This window comes from Triticum dicoccoides, chromosome 1B (assembly GCF_002162155.2).
Source record: "Triticum dicoccoides isolate Atlit2015 ecotype Zavitan chromosome 1B, WEW_v2.0, whole genome shotgun sequence".
In the NCBI taxonomy this organism is placed as follows: Eukaryota; Viridiplantae; Streptophyta; class Magnoliopsida; order Poales; family Poaceae; genus Triticum; species Triticum dicoccoides.
The window spans coordinates 26,116,585-26,132,486 of NC_041381.1; the positions used below are offsets into that span (position 1 = coordinate 26,116,585).

Consider the following 15,902-nt stretch of genomic DNA (forward strand, 5'->3'; position numbering starts at 1 on the left):
TAGGCAGCTCACAAGTGTGAGTACACATCCCAACTCTTACTAAACCTGGGGAAATGTCCAAGGACAAATCACTTACTAGTACAGACAGACAGATGCTAGACAGGACCAAACAGTCCACGGATATGTACAGCTTTTTCTTTCCCCAACTTGTACTACTTGATACGTAGATACAAGTATCGAAACAGGTAAAAAAAAAAACACAGTTCAAATAGCACGTGTTGTGTTCTGAACAAGTTAAAAAGCTCAATACTTTCTTCTCATCTAACTAAACGACACTCAATCTAGATACTACTCCCTCCGTCCCAAAATAAGTGACTCAAAAGTGAGTCAACTTTGTACTAACTTTAGTACAAAGTTGACTCACTTTTGAGTCACTTATTTTGGGACGGAGGGAGTACTACATAGGACTAGTAGGTGACAAATTCTGAAACTGAAATTCATTCCTCTACAGGCAAAAATACAGAGTTTTCAGCACCACCAGAACAGCGCAACTGTCTCTATTGACAAGTTTCTCATTTCTCAACTGCATACAAGTAGGCCATCACATTAAACTAGCGCCGGCCTGACTGACACCAACCATGTTACATACCAGGAGAAATGCCTCTCTCTCTCTCATACAGACCATCAAACTGCTGCTTAACTGTGTAAAACTTCGCGTCAAGCAAGCTCACACACCACCTGAGCCTTTCCCAGCTCGTACTTGATCTGGAAAAGGCACCGGAGCAAATAAACAAATCACAGTTTAAATACTACTGTAGCACCATCTGGACAAGTTAAAAGCCATCGTCTTCTGAACTAAAGCAACGAGGCTGAAACTAGATATATATAGCTCACATTACAAGTACCCCAGCTGCTACTAAACCTGGCAATTATCTGAATCTTTAATAACAAGATAAAAGGCGAGTTTAACGGAGCAGATAACAATCATGACATAAATCGGTACAATTCCTAAAGCAAAATAAAATAAACTACCATGCCCTTTCTACGTTGTTTCTTCACTGTGTTTCCTCGCTTGACTGGGCAGGAGAAAACCAGATCAAGATGAGATCGTCTCAGCCTAGGATGTTGGTTCAGAGATGCTCGACTCGACGCCAAGCAGTAGTCGCCCTACACCGCAGGCTCCGACAGTTCTCGATAGAGAGCGACTGCGGCACAGTTCAGTTGTAGAAGCAATCACAGGCCATTCCCCTAGCAGAGCAGAGCAACAATCAGGGATCAGGCCTGTCATAGAAATAGAAGCTGAATGACCTTCAGCTCCGGCAGGCCTGCCTCCGCTCACGGACTAGCCTCGGTATTTCCTTCCATGTCTTCGGTTTCAATGGTTTGAATTCAGTTACTGCACATACCACAAGCGATGTGAGAAAAAAACTTGTATAGCACAATGGCATTCAAATAATGGAGAAGAAACTTTTGCAAACGTGTTGACATGGTACAAGGGATGGAATGGATGGCTGCATCTGTTTTTTAAATGTGGCAAAGATAGAAGGACATACTGCAAGCATACCTTCATAACGGGCATCTAGTCGTTTGTAGATGCTGGTCAGTTGATGCTGCTGCTGCTGCAGGCATCTTGGGAGCTTCTTTATAGCAGGGCAGCCTCTAATTTCAAGATACCCGAGAGATGTCGCGACCGGTTTTCCGGGTATTAATTTCCAGAAAATGACCCTTGTGCTCATCAGCCCCAGGATTACTGTTAGCTGATGAGGCACCAACTTGATACAGAAATTCCAAGCAAAATATAAAATATGCAGTACAAGACCATTCTGGTCTGTGAGTACAACAAATGGTTTCTAGTGGTTGAAGGCGGAAGCGGTTTGTGGATCATCAGTGTCTATGGGACTCCATTTCCCACAAGAACAGCTGACCAGGTTAACTCCTATCTTCGCGAGGCTGCTATCACCATTGCGTAGGTTCCGGGGCTGTCATTACGGTCGCTCCTCTCCGCGCAAGAAATCTGGCCAAGACAATAGCCAGGGACAAGCCAGTGAGTACTTTGAATGTACTCCCCAACATTATGAACACAGGTATAATATAACAATCGATAAACATGCTTAAAAAAATATTCTATGATCACAACGTTAGTCATAAAAATAAAATCCTTGATGCATGCAAGCAGGTTATTAATATGTAACAATGAATACGTAATGACAGAGTAGGAATAAAATGTACCATTCGAATGTCTGAAGCGACATCTCGAATTGATGGTAAAAAAATAAACATGCCTCAGTCGGGTGTCTGAGCGACACCACATAAAGGGCTTATAAGTAAAATAAATAACAAGCATGCCACGGTCGGGCGTCTCAGCGACACCACATAAAGGGCTTATAAAGTAAATAAATAACAACCATGCCACAGTCGGACGTCTCAGCAACACCACATAAAGGGCTTATAAGGTAAATAAATAACAAGCATGCCACAGTCGGGCGTCTCAGCGACACCACATAAAGGGCTTATAAATAATCACAGTGAATATCCAGGAGGTAGAACCATCCCAGGGATATTCGATAATGCCAATAATATAACGGGTTAGTCCACAACAAAATAATAATCATAATCATCACAAGTCTCAAGTCGTGATCCCAGTTCTGGTTTAACAGTTTCTCCTCCGAAGACTGACACTAAGACCGACACTTGACCCATCCCAGACTGTAGTCCTTAACCATGGACACGGCTATTCGAATAGGTTTAATCTCTGCAGAGGGTGTACTCTTTACCCGCGAGTAACGGATTCCTTTAGTCCATCGGGACTAATTCCGTCTATGGCCTTTTGGTTGAAAACACACCTAACTTGCACACACCAGCTTAACTTACCGGTGTCTGGAGTCACCCACGACACTTGTTAAGCAAAAATCTAAGTGGGGAGGCTACAACCTCGCGTAGCATTGGATCAAATTTATATCGCACGCTCTAAGGGGTGGCCTCCCCTCTCGGTCTTAACCGGAAACACCCATGCCCCCGAACCAGATGGCCTGCCTACCAGCTACAACCGGTATCTTCCACCATGGCCTCTCTGTATGGTGTGTGCTAGAAAGGGGTTGACGACTTACTGAACCGTACTCTACTTGTTGTAGAGACAAGTGGTAGTACGAAACAAGTATGGGGGTTACTGGAACAGGACTCGATCTATTGTCGACTCAGGAGGTTTTAAGTATTCCCTGCATGATTAGCATAACGAATATAATTCATCCAACAGACAGAATCACCACTCATCATACCCCTCATGCCATGCCGGACACACTCGCCTCGACGAGGAACTAGGGACAAGCTCGGGTCTACCAAGACAGAGACTTTCCTGTTTTCCTTTCGGTAGGCACGAAAGGCATACGAGGATGATCATTATCACAAGCATGTCCATTTCCAACAGCAAGGAAATTTCCAATAAGCATTCATGCAAATGATCATATCACCACATAAAATAACAAGTTCTGCGTATTGAGGTGGTGTCATGATCGTGTCAAACAACGCATGCAAAATATTATGCCAGGGTTCAGAATGCTTGTCTTCAAGGTGTGGAAAGGCAGGGTGCACTCCAAAACTTTTTGAAAGTTTGCTTCTTTCTCTCCAAGGTCCTATTTTAAATAAATTTGAATCAACACACAATTTCAAAACAGCACAAAAAGTTTTTTGAAATTTTTTCAAATAAATCTTAAAATAAACTAGATTAAATTTGAGAGAGGTAGGAAAAAGAATCAATTCATTTGGAGATATCATTAAAAAGTTATAGGCAGTCAAAGTTGTGGTCAAAATCTGTTTTTAAGAGAAAATAAAACAGAAAAAGGAAAAACGATTCGAACTGACCACGTCGGAGGCGTATTTTGAATTTACGCTTCCACTTACTCCAGCGTGGATGGCGCGTGAGTCACTGACAGTGGGCCCGCCTGGCCCACTGGTCAGGTTTGACTGGTCTTTCCTCCCTCCTCTTCCTCTGCCCGAACGGAGGCGGGACTCCGGCGATGCTCGCCGGCGAACGGCGGCACCGTTCGGGAAACCGAGGCCATTCGTGGGCTCAGGGGGTCAAGGCGGTCACTTCGGTAGTCGCTTTGGTCTCTGAGGTGGACGGAGCTGCCGGCGGCGAGCTCCGCAGCGGACGGTGGCCGTCGGGCAGAGTGGGTTTTCTCCCGTGGCGAGTCCCGATCAAAATTGAGCAGGGGGGTGGACTCACGAGGGGGAGAGGGAGCTCCTGGTGAAGAGAGTGGAGAGGGGGAGGCCCTGGTGGCGCCGGAGTGACCGAGACAGTGGCGGCGGCTGTGATTGCCGGAGATGAGGAAGACGACCCCTCTGGTCTTCCTACTGCTACGAGCGGATCGGTGAGGGAGTGAGAGAGGTTGCTTGAGTCCTGGACGAGCTCGGGGGGTCCTATTTATAGCGCATCCATGGCGGTTCCGCGGCCGAGGATAAGGGCGCCGGCGAACCGCCGCTCCGTAGCGGTCAGGGCGACGTGGCGGAGACAAGAGCTAGAGGACGCTCTTGTGGATGAGTCTGAGCTTCTCCAGGGACAGGTGGCGAGCGGGAGAGGCTCGGGCGGCGCCGACCTGAGCAGGGGCTGTCGGGCGGCCGTGGCGGCTAACTCCTGGCTTGCCGGAGACGTGGCGAGGGGCTGCTTGGCGTGTTCTGGTGAGAGGGGGAGTGCGTGGCGCGGCACTGCAGTGTGGGCAAAACCAGGGGCGCGACACGGCGGCTCGGGCGCGGCATGTGCAAAACGCGTGCTCTGCTCGCGCCCAGAGCATGCACGGGACGTGCTCGACAAAATGCCAGGACATGCTAGAGGTCTTGGGTGATGTTGGGGTTTAACAGACCTAGGTTAAAGTCATCTAGAGGCTTAGTGGACAGGTTAGGTTTCCAAGAGGTGCAAGGTCTCAGTGCAAAACAAAGATCATGTCAAAATTGATCATGCCCATAAGGTGTTCGACAAAATGCCACAGGCACCTAGGCAGTTCTTGGAGTGGATGCTAGTGTCTCTTTGGGTGCAAAAGAGAGTGGTAAGGTCATTTGGGCAAAAGAAGAAACTTGCTAGTGCAAGTTTTGCAAATCTTCAGATTTGGACAGAAAGAACAGGGCATGATTGCAAGAACTAGAATTACTCCAATGAGTCCAACCTCTTGGACTTAAGGTTTTAGCAGGGAGGGCTACAAGTAGGAAAAGAAATCACAGCAACAGGAGCAAGTCAAAATATAGCTGTAGTACAATTCATCAAGTTGGACCAGAATGAAGATGAGGATGGTTCACTCAAATCTTTCAAAGGACATCACTGGGTTTTTGCAAAAAGTTGATTAATATACTCCTGTTGACATCCCAAAATTTTGGTAGAAGTTTTAAAGAAATATTTAAATAGGTTGTAGTGCAAAACTGCCCACTGGACCAGATTTGAAAACTTGGTGTAGAACTCAAGATATCCAAGTAATGAAATATATTTTTGCATAAAAGTGTTTCAAAAACATCACATGACATCTCCAATTTTTGGTGGAATTTTTAAATAAATTTATCAAATGGTTGTAGTGCAAAAGAGGCCCTGAAGCTTAAAAAATCATTTTTAAAGAAATAAGGCATCAGGGAAAAATAATTATGCAAATAATCCCACTGATAAAAGAATTGTTTTACTTGAGAGGAAAAATAAGTCCAACAATGATTGAAAGGTTTTCACTTGGGGTAAAAACTCCATAATAATAAAGAAAAGAGTGGGTCCGAAATCAGAAGGAAATATAGAAAATAAAAGTTTTAGTTTCTAGGAAAAATTCTAATTAATAAAACAAGACTAAAATTTTGGGGTGTCACAAGAGACCTGTATACTTGCGGCTCATTCGGCAGGGATGCCATGGTACTGCATCTTTCAAGACGATGGACTTCCAGCGACGGGGGGTGCTCTCCTAACAGACACTCCAGCGATGTCAGCCCACTATTGCCCATAATGCGCAGTACCTTGAGGGGCGCAGGTAGACAGAGGGTCCCCCCCCCCCCAACATGCCACCGCATTCCCGTATTGCTAGATATTCGAGATGGGGAGGAAGTAAATGCTCTCTTGCAGTTGTTGCTGCTGGTGGTGGTGGTTGTGGCATGGTAGGACTTCTGCTTATGGAAGTTGTGACTTGTGGTTTCTGGAGCCCGCCCGGCTGACATGATAGGACTTGAATACTACTGCAACGATCAATTTCTAAGGTCTTTAAGGATAGAGGAAGATTTAGAAACGTTTCTAAGCTTCCACATCCAATTAAACTTAGCAATTCTAGGCATGGATAAAAGTGACTCATGGGTGAGGACGGCAACTCTGATACAGCTGCAGGCATGATTGCCTCACTGCTAGAAGATCCTTGTACTACATCTGACATGCCTTGCTGCTTGCCGAATATTGACTCAAGTTTAGGGCACGACCCAATCGTCATGCTCTTGAGAGATACCGGAATGTTGAACATCTCTACCAAACTTACACAATACTGTAAATCAAGAGTCTCAAGATATGGCAGGTGTCGACTCCTTCCAGATGCCGATGGCTCAAGAGGAGCTTCTACATACCCAGTCAGATAATGGCAGTTTGTAATCTTCAATCGCCTTAAGGATACCAAGCTTTGGAACGCTTTCTCCGGCCAGTGGACGAGCACATCGCATCTTTTAATTACCAGCTCTCCAAGATGTACAAAATAGTCCCATGGCTCTAGTGCACCTGCTCGAAAGAATGAGTTGCAGCATCTTAGCTTCATAATTGTGAGAGGGGATTTCTGGTTCCATTTCTCCTTGCTGTCAACCGGTACAAGTGAAGTGCATTCAGCCTCTGATGTTATTTCTGTGTCTTCTAGCATTAGTGTCAGATTGGTCAATAAAGGCAAATACCTGTCTACACAGTGGAAGATATCTTGCTTGCCATCTTCAATTTCTAATAAACTGAGCTTTGGTGCTTCACGCAACACCACTAGTTTTGGGCATTTCTAGACTGAAAGTTTCGCAAGCTGAGGAAACAATGTACCTTCAACTGCATTCCATCTATGAAAACTCCCCAACTGTTTCATTTTGAGCACCTTTAAGGCAGGAAAGGCTGAACGTACCAATCTATAACCACCTTCACTACATGGTTCTTGAAGCAATGGTGCTTCAGGTAAATCTATCAGTTGTGGGCAGTCCTTAACCGATAGTTTCTCAAGCCGAGGAAACAATATCTGTTCTCCTAGAGTCTCTTCGACTGCATCCCATCTCTGAAAGCTCTCCAAGTTTTTCATTTTGAGCACCTTTAGGGCCGGAAACGCTGAGCGTACCAATGTATAACCACCTTCACCACAAGGTCCTTGCAACAAGGGTGCTTCAGGCAATGCTACCAACTTTCCACAACAACTAATAAACAACTTCTCAAGCACAGGAAATATTGTCTGTTCTTCTTGCCTCTCATTTATTTCCCACCATCCCTCAAAACCCAACAGATGTTCTAGCATAAGCATCTTTAGTTTTGGAAAAGTGAAGATTGAACTATATCTGAACAAAAATCGCAATCTTTCACAATTAAAAAGATGGATCTCAACCATGTTTTGCAACATACACATGCACTCTCCTCCATAGGAATATATCTTCAGAACCTGCAGCCCACCATGAGGTTCGAACTTGTCGAGCACCTTGCTATTACCAACCTTAGTCCATCTTAATGTCAATTCACTGAGGTTCTTCTTGTTTCCAAGATTCGCCAATTTTGCCTCTGCTTCTTTAACATTCTCTACCTGGCGTAGCTCTAGATGACCACCGAGGTTCAAATGTTGCAGCTCTCCAACATCACTGCAATCAAGGCCAGGAACTCCTGCTACAAAAACTGTGAGTGTCTGCAGCTTAGTGAGATTTTGAAGTCCTAGAGGCATGCTCTTCAACGCCTGACATCCATGAGTGTAGAGGTGGCAGAGGGAAGTCATATATTTCATTTGCCTTGGAAGCCGATGAAGATAATAACAGTAGGAAAGGTCCAACACGGGCGAACCAATGCTATTATACATCGCGACAACCCATCAAGTTGTAAGCGCGGTGCTCGTTGTCGAACGAGAAACGGACGGACACAAGTTCCCTCTCCAAAAACCAGTTTACTACGTATCCACAGTCCTAACTCCATGCAAGTCACGGTACCCGCATTATCAAAAGATAGCATACGCGATGTTCATGGCATCCCGGAAGCTGCGACACTATTTCCAAGAGTGTTCAATAACAGTGGCATCCGAAGTACCTCTTAATGATATTATAAACAACCGCGATGCAACGGGTCGGATTGCCAAATGGGCCATTGAGCTCCTCCCGTTCGATATAACTTACAAGCCACGGCGAGCTATCAAATCGCAGGTTTTGGCTGACTTCATCGCCGAATGGACCGAAGCCGAGCTCCCTAAAGAGTACGGCGCATATTCGAACTGGATCATGCACTTCAACGGCTCCAAAATGTTGGCTGGCCTGGGGGCTGGCCTCGTTCTGACGTCCCCTACAGGAGATACAGTCCAGTACGTACTTCAGATAATGTACACGGACTCCAACAACACAGCCGAATACGAGGCCCTTCTACATGGTCTCCGGATAGCAGTCTCCATAGGCATTCAGCACTTAGAGGTCCGCGGGGATTCAAACCTCGCGGTATCCCAAACAAATGGAGACTTTGACGCCAAGGATCCGAAAATGGTAGCTTATCGCAACGCCGTCTTAAAGATGTCAGCTCGCTTTGAGGGGCTCGAATTTCACCATATAGCCCGGGAGAACAACCAGGCAGCAGACGTGTTGGCACGCATCGGCGCAAAGCGCGCTGCCGTCCCTCCCAACATCTTCCTAGAGAGGCTTTTCAAGCCATCCGTATCATGGGAGGGGGAGTCCGGAAACAACAGCCCGGACACAACCACACTGCCCCTCAACGAAACAACACCGTCAGCCCACACAATAATGGCAGTCATTGTCCCGTGGACAGAACCATTCCTAGCCTACCTAACTAGGCAGGAACTTCCCGAGGACCAAAACGAGGCCCGCTGCATAGTGCGGCGATCTAAAGCCTACAAAGTCCACGAGGGAGAGCTTTATAAGAAAAGCACAACCGGAGTCCTTCAAAGGTGTATCTTCGAAGAAGAAGGCGAAATCTTCTGGCTGAAATTCATGCCGGACTCGGCGGGCACCACGTCGCAGCCCGGGCCCTTGTAAGCAAGGCCTTCCGTACCGGATTTTATTGGCCGACGGCCCGGGTAGACGCTCAGGACTTAGTGCAGCGATGCGTCGGTTGCCAATTATTCGCTAATCAAAGCCACATGCCGCCTACCGCCCTACAAACCATACCCATTACCTGGCCTTTTGCGGTTTGGGGGCTTGACATGGTTGGACCCCTTAAAGGAGGAACCCATAAGAAAAAATATCTACTGGTCATGGTGGACAAATTGACCAAATGGATAGAGGCCAAGCCTGTAAAGACGGCCGAATCCGGACCGGTGATAGACTTCATATCCGGGGTTGTACACCGTTACGGCGTCCCCCACAGCATCATAACTGACAACGGCAGAAACTTTACGGCCGACGAAGTTAAACTCTGGTGCAAAAACATGGGCATCAAGCTCGACTACGCTTCAGTCTATCACCCACAAACTAACGGTCAAGTCGAACGAGCCAACGGTCTTATCATGAGCGGCATCAAACCCAGACTAGTGCGATCCCTCAAGGAATCCAACATGCACTGGGTAGAGGAGCTTGACTCTGTACTCTGGGGGCTGCGGACCACGCCGAATCGCACTACCGGATTCACACCATTTTTTATGGTATACGGCGCAGAGGCAGTTCTGCCCTGCGACATAATTCATGACTCACCTCGAGTGCGCATGTACGAAGAAAGAGAAGCCGAGCTCGATCGGCAGGACAGCTTGGACGCATTGGAGGAGGAGCGCGACGTGGCAAAATCCCGTTCCGCATTCTATCAACAGCAGGCTCGAAGATATCAAAGCAGAGAAGTACGGGCCAAAACTTATAACATTGGCGAACTAGTTCTACGCCTGCCGGACAAGAAAAAGGACAAACTTAAGCCCAAATGGGAGGGTCCCTTCATAATCGACCAAGTACTGACCGGTGGAGCGTACCGTCTGCGAAACGCATCAGACAACCGACTCGAGCCGAACCCATGGAACGCAGCACGCCTACGAAGATTCTACGCCTAGCGCTGGACTCCGTGTTCGTCTCCTTCCTCTGTCCTTTTTTTTATTTTTTTCACATTAGCTGTCTGGCATTTCTCTCCTTCCCTCTACCTTTTTTCTCCCAAGCCCTTAGGGGCTTGCCTGCGCATTGTTCGCACATATTTGACGCGCCACCCGCGCTCATCATACCTGGGGGCTTCTTTATCAGAAGTTTATATAAACGGGCCTCATGCCCAAAACATGTGTGACACTTCCGCATGAACCTTTTATACACCATTATATGCATCGATATGACTTAAGTTTTGGCCAAGCTGGGTTGCCTGGCTCCTGTGCTTACCCCTAAGTTCCCGTTCGTTCGGCTAGGTGGTAAAGGGAGCACCTCTGCGATTGTTACTGCCGGGTCAGCCGGATGTGTGCCTCAGACTGGGTGAAGCCGAAAGCTAGCGTTCTTAAGGGAATATTCGGTCGGTGAACTAGAAGATGATTTTTTTTCTTGTTTATCTATCTGCCCCCAGATGCTTTTCTGCTCTTTTTAGCAATTCGGACATGCACTTTAGGGCATGCCTCCCAGGGAAAGGAACCCCTAACGGAACTATTCTCCCTGGAAGATGTTTCTTACTAACCATGTAATATAACATAACTAGTTGGGTACTTGTCTGCTAAAGCAACTATGACCCCTACGCCTTGTCTCCATGCGTGCCCCGGTTCTTACATAATCGAGAGGGTATTCGGACACACTCCGGACTATAGGGTCCAGAGGTCGAAGCGAAAAGGTCCGCAATGACAAACGATCTACAATCCGGCTAGAAGGCATTTTTTATGTCATTTTAAATTACAGAGTCAATCCGACTCAGTATATTCTTCTTCAATACCATCCAACAGGTGGTCTAATTTACAGTCCTGTTGGGAATACTTTGCAGTCAGCTCTACCTGGCCATATACTAAGCTGACAGGGATCTCCTTTCCCTCAGGACCCATAGGGCCGACCTCGGCCATGTGGTTCGGGTCAGCCTTCGTGTACCGAGTCTTCACCATGGCCCAGGCCTCCCTGACACCTTGACGGCAGGCTGATATCTTCCACAACCGGAAGCGCTGCCGCACTCCCTCCAGCTTCTTTGCAAGCTCCCCAAGGCCTTCGGGCATGGAGAGGGATGGCCACATAGCCTGGACGACGCCCTGCATTGCCTGCTGAACTCGTTTGTGCAGTTGCAACAGCTCGGGAAGAAGGTCCCCCATTGAACCGAGCATTTCCTCCGCAGGATGACCTGTCAGCAGACCTACAGACATAGCTCTGTCAATCGACTTCCTCGCCGAATTCTTTTTTCGAAGATTCATTCAAGCACTTACTAAAAATGCCGCGTTGAAGTCGCCGATTCTCCTTTACGGAAGCAAACAGCTGAATACGAACATCCTTTAGTTCCTCGCCCAGCTGGGTATTGGCGTCTTGAAGTTTGTTCTTCTCTTGCCTCACCCTCGTCAGCACGCTCTCGCCAGCCTTTAGTTGGCGTAGGAGTTGTTGCTTGTCTGGATTTACTCCGGCCCCATCTGCACTATTATCGTCAGAGTTGCGCACATGCCGCACTTCACAACGGAATTGTCTTTCGAAGAATATATTACCTGAGGGGGTCCCCTTGGCATTATCTGAATCGGCCAGTGCGGCCTCGAGTTGGGCCTTGCACTCTTCCAGCTCCTGGGACAGATGCGTGTTCTTCTTTGTAAGACCCTACATCACATATGATCCTTAAAACAGTTATCTTAACTGTTTCAAGTCTCGGGGGCTACTGGCATATATAACCTTCAATTTTACTCACCCGTATGTCTTTTACATACTGCTCTGTGGCTCTGGCTAGACCATTTTGGGTGGCACGGAGGTACGCATCTCCCGTATTAATGGCGTCCAACACCTCTGGGAAAAAACATGCGTCACGAAGAACAGTCCGGCGATGCCTGTGGTTCATGGCACTCTCCACCTCTGAATTGGTGGCAGATAGCCCGTCTGCATCCTTTGTCGGAGGAACGCCCGGGGCGCGCTCCGTGTCCGCCTCCGCTTCCGGACCCGGCCTTGAAGCCTGGCGGGTGGATATAGTCCGGCAGGCTCTCTTCTTCCTAAAAAGAGCATGAGCGTTAGTATGACATGAGGGCATAAACCCTAGGCGTTAAATTCGCACGCCGTACCATTGCGTCGGAATCTCGATCTGGTCCGCACTTCTTTTTGGCCCGCCTGGCTTCAGCGGCCCTTGTTGGCTGCCCACCGCGGGCTCGGCCTTCCGCCTTGAGGATTTCCCCTGTGAAATGAAACACTATTAGTTTACAGCATTCAAAATAAGGCATGGATGGATCTCCTTGAAAGTATTGGGACTTCGGTCTCGGTTACCTTTGAGGCTGGAAGTAGTCCGGGATAGTCGGCCATAATGGCCACTAAGGTGTTGTCCTTACTCAATTGATGAAACACCCCATCAATTAACTCCACACATAAGTCCGGGTCCTCCTGGGAATCCGGATCGAGGGACCGTTCGGGGTCCTCGGGTTGCGGAGGAGGGCTGTTTATGTCCTTCATACTCTGGCGCAGCTCCTGCGTTAACATCACCAGGCTAAGTACTCAATTATGGGAATTTCGAAAGCGGGTAGATAAGTGAAAATATTCGCTCACCCAGCTTGGAGGACTATACATAGAGAATCCGACCCGTGAGTTGACACGGAGGAATTCCTCTTCTTCTCCCTTGTACAAAGCGGATAAGATCTTCGCTAGAGTGGCAGCCGAATCCGGCCCCTTGCGACCGCACCGGGTGGCGTCGTCCTCCCCATTGAAATCCCACATGGGGTGGCCTCTGTACAGAAGCGGCTGCACCCCCCGCGTAATGCATGTGGCCATGACCTCGATCATGGTCAATCCGGAATGAGCCAACAATCTTATCCGGCTCATTAGGTAAAGGACGTCCCTATCAGTTTCCCTCTGAGAGTTTCGTGGGCGCCAGCTCAGGCGTTTCTTCAATGGAGCATTATTAAACTCAGGAAGGCCGATCCGTACAGGGTCCGGCAGGGGGACATCATCCATATAAAACCATTCCGAAGGCCAGTCCTCGAACACCTTCTTTGGGGTACCGGATAGATATCCGATCCCGGCGATGCGCCATAGTTCGGCTCTGCCCACTTGATAAATTGACCCCTCCTGAGAGCGGGGCACAAGACAAAACAACCTCCTCCACAGCGCGAAATGGGCCTCGATGCCCAAAAACAGCTCGCAGAGGGCCAGGAAGCCCACAACATGCAGAATGGAGGCAGGCGTGAGGTTGTGTAGCTGGAGGCCGTAGAACTCCAGCAGCCCTCGGAGAAACGGATGAATTGGAAATCCGAGTCCTCTTATTAAATAAGGGACTAGGCATACCCGCTCTCCTTGCGAGGGATTGGGGATGCTCTCCGCCTGCTCTCCGCCGATATAAGTGGCAATCCCGGCTCGAACTGGGACCATGTATGCTGGGGGGAGGAGCCCCTTGGACTGAAGCACTACTAGCTTGCTATGCAGGACGGAACACCGCTCCCAATATACAAGCCGAGGGCTGGAGAGGCGAGAGGAGGAGCTGCTCCGACCGGCCATGGTGGAATGGATCTCTGTCGAAAGCGCTCTGATGGATACTCGCGGAGGGAAGGTGGTGTGAATTGGATCTAAATCCCCATCTCTTTTATGGGCGGCTCATTAACGCGACTAGGGGGTAAATGAGAAAACCCCCTGGCTTTTCACATTCGTTTGACACGTGGAAGATGGTCATTATTGGGCACAGAAGTCGAGGAGAGCAGCACACACTCAAAGCCGGACACTATTCGAGAGGTACATGGAATTTGGAGGTGAACCCGCCTTGCAATGCCGAAGACAAACTTGCACGCTGGATTAATCGTCATTGAAGCCTGGTTCGGGGGCTACTGAGGGAGTCCTGGATTAGGGGGTGTCCGGATGGCCGGACTATGACCTTTGGCCGGACTCCCGGACTATGAAGATACAAGATTGAAGACTTCGTCCCGTGTCCGGATGGGACTTTCCTTGGCGTGGAAGGCAAGCTTGGCGATACGATATGAAGATCTCCTTCCATTGTAACCGACTCTGTGTAACCCTAGCCCTCTCCGGTGTCTATATAAACCGGAGAGTTTTAGTCCGTAGAACAACAATCATACCATAGGCTAGCTTCTAGGGTTTAGCCTCTCTGATCTCGTGGTAGATCAACTCTTGTACTACCCATATCATAAATATTAATCAAGCAGGTGTAGGGTTTTACCTCCACCGAGAGGGCCCGAACCTGGGTAAAAACATCGTGTCCCTTGTCTCCTGTTACCATCCGCCTAGACGCACAGTTCGGGACTCCCTACCCGAGATCCGCCGGTTTTGACACCGACACCCTCAATAAATTAATGGTCTTTTGCTACTGTCTGTAAGTACTATATCTGTCATTAAGTCTCTATATATAGCTCGGCTCTTTCATTGCAATGTATTTATAATTAATTATCCTTACTATATTATGCAGATTGAAGATCGTCGAGTGCAAAAAACAAGAAATGTATGATATTGGGTTCATTAACACAAATATCATAGATGAATTTCAGGTTAAAAAGTAGGCCGAAGAGGCCGAGGCAACTTGCTACAATCGTTGATCAAAAATCAAAACAAAGATTTAATACTCTTTCCTTACAACTTCAAGTGAGTGTTACTGTCATGTGCATATTCGGTTTCCCTTATTACTCGAGCGAGGTTATAGTAATGTATTTGATGAGTTATGCATGCGTGCACAGCTTTCACTATGTTCTTCTGGAGATTAAGCTTGAGCGGGGACTAGTAACCGTCTTAGACTCGAGACGAAAAGATCCCGAAACCTATGCGGACATGACTAAATTGATCAACAAGTAAGTTGAATCGATCATTATCGCACCATATCGGCAACTTTTTGTTTCCTGATATCTCAAGTAATAATAATTATTTTCTTTGTCTTGCAGGGTTTCGAAACAGTTCACCGCAGAAGCTCCGGGACTGCCGAAGGAGCTGCGATATACATACCCGAAAGTAAGTACTACTAGCTAGCTAGTTGCGCGCATCTCACGTTGATTCTATAGCTATACTTTCATCAATGCCATTTATATGCTTCATTATCAGTTTGATTGACCTCTATTTCTCGTAAAGTGCTTGTGGCAGGAAGAATGGAATTATTTCTGTGGATACTACGTGTGAGAGTTCATCCACAACGCGACTTTAAAAAATAAGCGGGGCTACTCTAAAAGACAATATGAAGTGCGTAAGCAATAATATTCACAATTTCATTTTATTACACCATCATTTCTGTTGAGTTTCATTCATATATGTATTAACCCCCTTCTTCAAATTAGACGTGGCAGATGCGGAATGAACTCCTACTACAAGATCGCATGAAAGCAATTCAAGAGAAATTGGCGGGATTCTTTCTTGACCACGTCATCAATAAAGCCGGAGAATACCATGTGGAAGTTGATTTCAAATGCTAGGGGATTGTAAGAGATCTTACATATTGTATATGTATGTAGCCAGTAGCGTCGGATAGATGATACGACAACTTGTTGTTCGACCAATCTCTCGGAGAAGGAGAGGTCGATCGATCACTTCTCTCGGTATGCATGACAAACTTCTGTACTTAATGGTTTCCTTCATTTTCTTACTAGCTAGCGTGTCGAGGGTCTCTCGATGTACAGTACGTAAGTCGACCAAGCAGGGACATAAGAGAGGACACTTCTCTCTATTAATTAGCTAGCTAACACAATATATGAAACACCTAAATT

At 47.4% G+C, this 15,902-nt stretch overlaps 1 pseudogene; it reads right to left on the reverse strand.

Annotated features, from left to right (window-relative positions):
• Window positions 1–1,162: 1,162 nt before the first annotated feature.
• The window catches only part of LOC119317109, a 31,750-nt pseudogene continuing 17,010 nt past the window's right edge, over window positions 1,163–15,902 (reverse strand).